The sequence below is a fragment of the Peromyscus maniculatus genome, chromosome 1 (genome assembly GCF_049852395.1).
Source record: "Peromyscus maniculatus bairdii isolate BWxNUB_F1_BW_parent chromosome 1, HU_Pman_BW_mat_3.1, whole genome shotgun sequence".
In the NCBI taxonomy this organism is placed as follows: domain Eukaryota; kingdom Metazoa; phylum Chordata; class Mammalia; order Rodentia; family Cricetidae; genus Peromyscus; species Peromyscus maniculatus.
The window spans coordinates 191,454,838-191,461,978 of record NC_134852.1 but is presented as its reverse complement, the minus strand read 5'-3'; positions in this window follow the sequence as shown (position 1 = coordinate 191,461,978).

The window sequence follows — 7,141 nt, the reverse complement described above, 5'->3', positions numbered from 1 at the left end:
CTGTTCTCCCACTCTCGTCCCCCTCCCCCTCCCAAGATAGACCAACTTTTATACAAACTAACTAAAAAACAAAGAGAGAATTCCAAATTAACAAAATCAGAAACAAAAAGGGGGACATAACTGCTGTGAGATGTCTTTCTGTATGCTGTGAATATGTGTTGCTCTAATTGGTTAATAAATAAAGCTGCATTGTCCTATGGTAGGGCAGATGGAACCAGGTGGGAAAATCCAAGAGAGACAGTGGGAGGAGAAAGGAGAAGAAAGAGACGTTGCCACTGCCAGGAGAAGCAAGATGTAAAAGTACCGGTAAGCCACAATCCATGTAGCAAAGTATAGTATATAGAAATGGGTTAATTTAAGATATAAGAGCAAGAAGCTTGAGCCACAGGCCATGGCCATATAGTCTGAAAATAATATAAGCCTCTGTGTGTTTATTTGGGACCAAGCAGCTGTGGGATGTGCGTGGGAAAGATTTGTCCCAACCGCAGGACCTGGGCAGGACCAGAGAAACCTTCTGGCTACACATAACAGCAGACATGGAGGAAATCCAGAGAATCATAAGGACATAGTCATAAAATCTGTACTCCACCAAATTAGAAAATCTAAAAGAAATGGATAATTTTCTCAATAGATACCACTCACCAAAGTTAAATCAATATGAGATAAACAATTTAAATGAACTTTATAATCCCCAGTGAAATGGAAGTAATCATTAAGTCTCCCAACCAAAAAAAGCCCAGACAAAGCCAGATGGTTTTAGCACAGAATTTTACCAGACTTTCAAAAAAGAGCTAATGCCGATACTCCTCCAGTTATTCCGCAAAATAGAAATAGAAAGAACATTGCAAAATTCATTTTATGAGGTCACAGTCACCCTGATACCCAAACCACAAAAAGAATCAATGAAGAAAGAGACCAATTTCCCTTATGAATATAGATGCAAAAACACTCAATGAAATACTTGCAAAACAAATACAAAAACATATCAAAAAAATCATCTACCATGAGCAACTAGGCTTCATCTCAGAGATGTAGGGATGGTACAACATATAAAAATTAATCAATGTAAATAATCCAACATATTAACAGACTGAAAGAAAAAAATATGATCATCTCATTAGATGCCAAAAGGCCTTTGACAAAATTCAACAAAATTTCATGATAAAAGTTTTGGAGACCCTTCAGCTTTTGGTTCATAGTTCATGTGTTTCCATTCGTTTGGTTATTTGTCCCTGTGCTTTATCCAACCTTGGTTTCAACAATTCTCGCTCATATAAACCCTCCTCTTTCTTGCTAATTAGACTCCCGGCGCTCCACCCAGGGCCTAGCCGTGGATGTCTGCATCCAGATTCCTCAGTCCTTGGATGGGGTTTCTGGCACAACTATTAGGGTGTTTGGCCATCCCATCACCAGAGTAGGTCAGTCCCGGCTGTCTCTCGGCCATTGTTAGCAGTCTTTTGTGGAGTTATCTTTGTGGATTTCTGTGGGCCTCTTTAGCACTTTGTTTCTTCCTTTTCTCATGTGGTCTTCATTTACCATAGTCTCCTATTCCTTGTTCTCCCTCTCTGTTCTTGATCCAGCTGGGATCTCCCGCTCTCTTTCCCTCGACCCTTGCCCTTCATTGCTCCCACTCATGTCCAGGTTGTTCATGTAGATCTCAGCCATTTCTCCATCATTGGGTGATCCTCGTGTCTTTCTTGGGGTCCTGTTTTCCAGGTAGCCTCACTGGTGATGTGAGTAGCAGTCCAGTCATCCTTGTTCCACATCTAGTATCCCCCTATGAGTGAGTACATACCATATTTGTCTTTCTGGGTCTGGGTTACCTCACTCAGGATGAATTTTTCTAGATCCATCCATTTGCCTGCAAACCTCATGATGTCATTGTTTTTCTCTGCTGAGTAGTATTCCATTGTGTATATGTGGCACAATTTATTTATCCATTCTTCCGTTGAAGGGCATCTAGGTTGTTTCCAGGCTTTGGCTATTACAAACAATGCTGATATAAACATAGCTGAGCAAGTGCTCTTGTGGTATGTGCTGTGGGATGGTCTGTGGTGGTATTGTGTTCCCCAAAATATTGTGTGCTCTAATAAATTTATCTGGGGTCAGAGAACAGACAGCCACTAGATACAAAGGCTAGAAAATGGTGGCACTCACACCTTTAATCCTAGCATTCCAGAGATAGAAACCCCTCTGGATCTCTGTGAGTTCAAGGCCACATTGGAAATAGCCAAGCATGGTGACACATACCTTTAATCCCAGAAAGCCAGCCTTTAATCCCAGGGAGTGGTGGTAGAAAGCAGAAAGATATATAAGGCATGAGGACCAGAAACTAGAAGCATTTGGCTGGTTAAGCATTTGGCCTGGTTAAGCTTCAGGCTTTTGAGTTGTAGTTCAGCTGAGAGCCATTGGGATGAGGACTCAGAGGCCTCCAGTCTGAGGAGACAAGACCAGCTGAGGATCCGGCAAGGTGAGATAGCTGTGGCTTGTTCTGTCTCTCTGATCTACCAGCATGGACCCCAATAACTCGCCTCAGGTTTGATTTTATTAATAAGAACTTTGAAGATTCCTGCTACATCTGGCGCCCAACGTTCGTGTTACGAATTCATGAAAAAGCTGTTTGCCTGTGGCCTTGTGAGCCCCAGCTCAGGCCCAAGCTACACTCAGGCGGTTGTGGTGGCGCACACCGGTAGGATTTGCTGAAGAAGACAGAGGCAGTAGGATCCCGAGTTTGACGCCAGCCTAGGAGACTTGGGAGAAGCTTTGGCCCAGACTGAGCCACAAACAGTGATGGGACCATGGAAGCAGTGGCTACTGCTCCACGTTGCCAGCTCCTTCTCATCATGTTGGTGACTGCGGTGATGCTGCTTCCTGGAATGAAAGGTTTACTGCTGCTGGTTCAGAGAATTGCCAGGACCATCGTGTTACAAGAAAGCATTGGCAAAGGTCAGTTTGGAAAAGTTTGGCAAGACAAATGATGGGGAGAAATTGTTGTGAAGATTTTCTGTTCTAGGAAAGAATGTTCATGGTTCCGAGAGACAGACATTTATCAGACTATGATTGCTCCAAACCACAGAGCAGGCAAAAAAAAAAGTCTGCAGGAAACCATGACCATGCCTAACAGTGACTTTGAAATCTTCAAAAAGATGACAGGATCCTACAATGATGATTCCACATGGACTTAAAGCCATTAAGCCGATTAACACCATGGAAAAATCGACTTTGGACTACAAACTGGTCAGGACAATTTCGAGAGGACTAGCTGAGATGATCCAGCCTGACAGAGTACTCGAACAAGGACTTGAAACAAGCCCTGAACTTTCCTATTATGCAGAGACTGGACAAACGATACAGGACTTGATGATTAACCCCAAAATTTTCTTTTCAAGATTCACTAAAGATATCTTCACCCCTAGAAAGCAAAAAGAAAAAGAGAATATAGATATGAGATAGATCATCGAATCTACTCTGAGAAAAAAGAAAAAGAAATAATAGGATAAATAGGTAGATCACTGAATCTACACTGAAGAAAAAGGGGAAAATATAAAAATGACAAAAGGTAGACTAATGAATCTATTATGAAAAGAAAAAAGAGAATATGGATATAATAAGATAAAAAGGGAGATTATGGAATCTACTTTTAAAAAGGAACTACTTGTTTTAAATAAGATAAGTAATGAAAATTTTTTGGTCTGAGTTTATCAGATGTTACTGGACTGGACATTGTTAATATATATAATGGAGTTTTTGTCTGGATCTGTCAAATGTTAATGGACTAGACATTGTTAATGTAATCTTGACTGTATATTGCATATACTTATTGAAGATAGTTTTTCTTGTATTAGTTATAAGCTTTCTTTAATTTTAGACAAAAAGAGAGGAGAGGAGACTCTTAATCTCAGGGTCGTGGGTTCATGCCCCACGTTGGGCGCCAGATGTAGCAGGAATCTTAAAAGTTCTTATTAATAAAATCAAACCCGAGGCCGGTTATTGGGGTGAATACTGGAAGGTCAGAGAGACAGAACAAGCCATAGCTATCTCACCTTGCCAATTCCTCAGCTGGTCCTGTTTCCTCAGACTGGAAGCTTCTGTGTCCTCATCCAGAATGAATCTCAGCTGAACTGTGCTGCTCGAAAGCCTGAAGCTTAACCAGCCACATGCTTAACCAGCCAAATGCTTAACCAGCCAAATGCTTCTAGTTTCTGGTCCTCACGCCTTATATATCTTTCTGCTTTCTACCACCACTCCCTGGGATTAAAGGCTGGCTTTCTGGGATTAAAGGTATGTGTCACCATGCTTGGATATTTCCAATGTGGCCTTGAACTCACAGAGATCCAGAGGGATTTCTATCTCTGGAATGCTAGGATTAAAGGTGTGAGTGCCACCATTTTCTAGCCTTTGTATCTAGTGGCTGTCTGTTCTCTGACCCCAGATAAATTTATTAGAGCACACAATATTTTGGGGAACACAATACCACCACAATGGTCTGTATGTCAAATTGCTCTGATTGGTCAATAAATAAAACACTGATTGGCCAGTGGCCAGACAGAAAGTAGGTGGGACAAGGAGAGAGAAGAATTCTGGGAAGCAGAAGGCTGAGGCAGAGAGACACTGCCAGCCGCTGCCATGACAAGCAGCATGTGAAGACTCCAGTAAGCCACAAGCCACGTGGCAAGGTATAGATTTATAGAAATGGATTAATTTAAAATATAAAAACAGTTAACAAGAAGCCTGCCACGGCCATACAGTTTATAAGCAATATAAGTCTCTGTGTTTACTTGGTTGGGTCTGAGTGGCTGTGGGACTGGCGGGTGACAAAGATTTGTCCTGACTGTGGACAAGGCAGGAAAACTCTAGCTACAGGTATGACTGAGCATTTCTGAATAGGTGAGATAGTTGATTAGCTTGATCTGTTTGGGAGGCATCTAGGCAGTGGTACCAGGTCCTGGGCTCATTGCATGAGTTAGCTGTTTGAAACCTGGAGCTTATGCAGGGACGCTTGGCTCAATCTGGGAGGAGGGGACTGGACCTGCCTGGACTGAGTCTATCAGGTCAATCTCAATCCTTGGGGGAGGCCTTGCTCTGGAGGAGATGGGAATGGGGGGTGCACTGGGGGGAAGGGGAGGGAGACAGGAAGGGGGAGAACAAGGGAATCTGTGGCTGTTATGTAGAACTGAATAGTATTGTAAAATAAAATAAAATAATAAAAAAAAAGAAATAACAAAAAAAGTTTTGGAGAGAGTAGGGATACAAGGAACATATCTCAACATAATAAAATCAATTTGTAGAAAGCCTATAGCCAACACCAAATTAAATCAAGTGAAACTCAAAGCAATTCCACTAAAATCAGGGACAAGACAAAGCTGTCTACTTTTGCCATATCTATTTGCCATATCTATTCTATTACTATTACTATTACTATTACTATTACTATTACTATTACTATTACTATTACTATTACTATTATCTATTCTATTCTATTACTGCTACAGCAATAAGAGAATTGAAGATTAACAGAATTCAAATTTGAAAAGATACAGTCAAAGTATCATTATTTGCAGATGATATGATAATATGCATGAGACCCCAAAAATTCTACCACAGAACTCTACAGCTCATAAATACCTTCAACAAAATAGCAAGACACAAGATTAACTCAAAAAACTCAGTAGCCCTCCTACATACAAATGACAAATGGGCTGTGAAAGAAATCAGGAAAGCAACACCCTTCACAATAGCCATAGATAATATAAAATATTTTGGGGTAACTCTAACCAAGCAAGTGAAAGACTTGTATGACAAAAACTTCAAGTCTTTGAAGAAAGAAATTAAAGAAGATATCAGAAGATGGAAAGATTCCCCATGCTCAGTAGGATCAATATAATAAAACTGGCCATCCTACCAAAAGCAATCTACAGGTTCATTGAAATCCCCATCAAAATCCCAACACAGCCAGGCAGTGGTAGCACACGCCTTTAATTCCAGCACTCAGGAGGCAGAGGAAGGTGAATCTCTGTGAGTTCGAGGCCAGTCTGGTCTACAAAGCAAGTTCCAGGACAAGCTCCAAAGCTACAAGAGAAACCCTGTCTCAAAGAAAAAAAAATGCAACACAATTCTTTATAGACCTTGAAAGGCCAATCCTCAACTTCACATGGAAAAAAAACTGGAGATAGCTAAAACAAGCCTATGCAATAAGAGAACTTTTGGAAATTATCACTACCCCTAAATTCAAGCTATACTACAGAGCTAATAGTAATAAAAACAGCGTGGTATTAGGGGAAAAAATAGACACTGAGAGAGCAATACAAACTCCATTTTAAAGAAAACTTCAATTCTAGCAATACTGAGATAAAAGCTGAAACATAAACACCCAGCTAAGACTTCGTTCAAGGTGGCCCACTCCCCAGAGTGGGTAGGCTGCTGGCCAAGAAATAGTTATGAAGCTAAAACAAAGGCTTAACCCATCAAAGTCTCCAATAGCACTGGGAGAATCTCCAAATGTATTTTGTCTTCTGTAATTCTTCTCTTGGCTAAATGTTCCTATTAACTGAAGTATGACCCTGAAATGCAAAGGTTTGTACCACCTAGCTTGTGGTTTTTCCCTTTAAAAGCCCTTCACTCTGAGAGCTCAGGGCCATCCTGCATAGGCAGAGTGTTGGACATGGACCAAGCCCGGGCTTGCTTGTTATTAATAAACCCCTTTGTACTTGCATCAGAAACTGGCTCTGTGGTGGTCTTGTTTGGGGGTCTCACAACACAGGCACAATAACACATTGTGGTGATATTTGTAATCAAAGAAATAAAGCTTGCCTGGAGATCAGAGGACAGAGCCAGCCACTGAGATAGCCACAGAGGTCAAGCAGTGGTGGCACATAGCTTTAACCCTAGCACTTGGGAGGCAAAGGCAGAGATCCCTTTGGACTTCTGTAAGTTCAAGGCCACACTGGGCTACATGAGATTAATCCAGTCTAAAAAAGAAACAGAGCCAGGCCGTGGTGGCACACACCTTTAATTCCAGAACTTGGCATCACACATCTTTAATCCCAGCACTAGGAAGGTTGAAACAAGAAGTGAGGTGGCTGAACAGAGAAAAGAATATAAGGCAGAAGGAGACAGGAACTCACTCTCTTGCAGACATTCT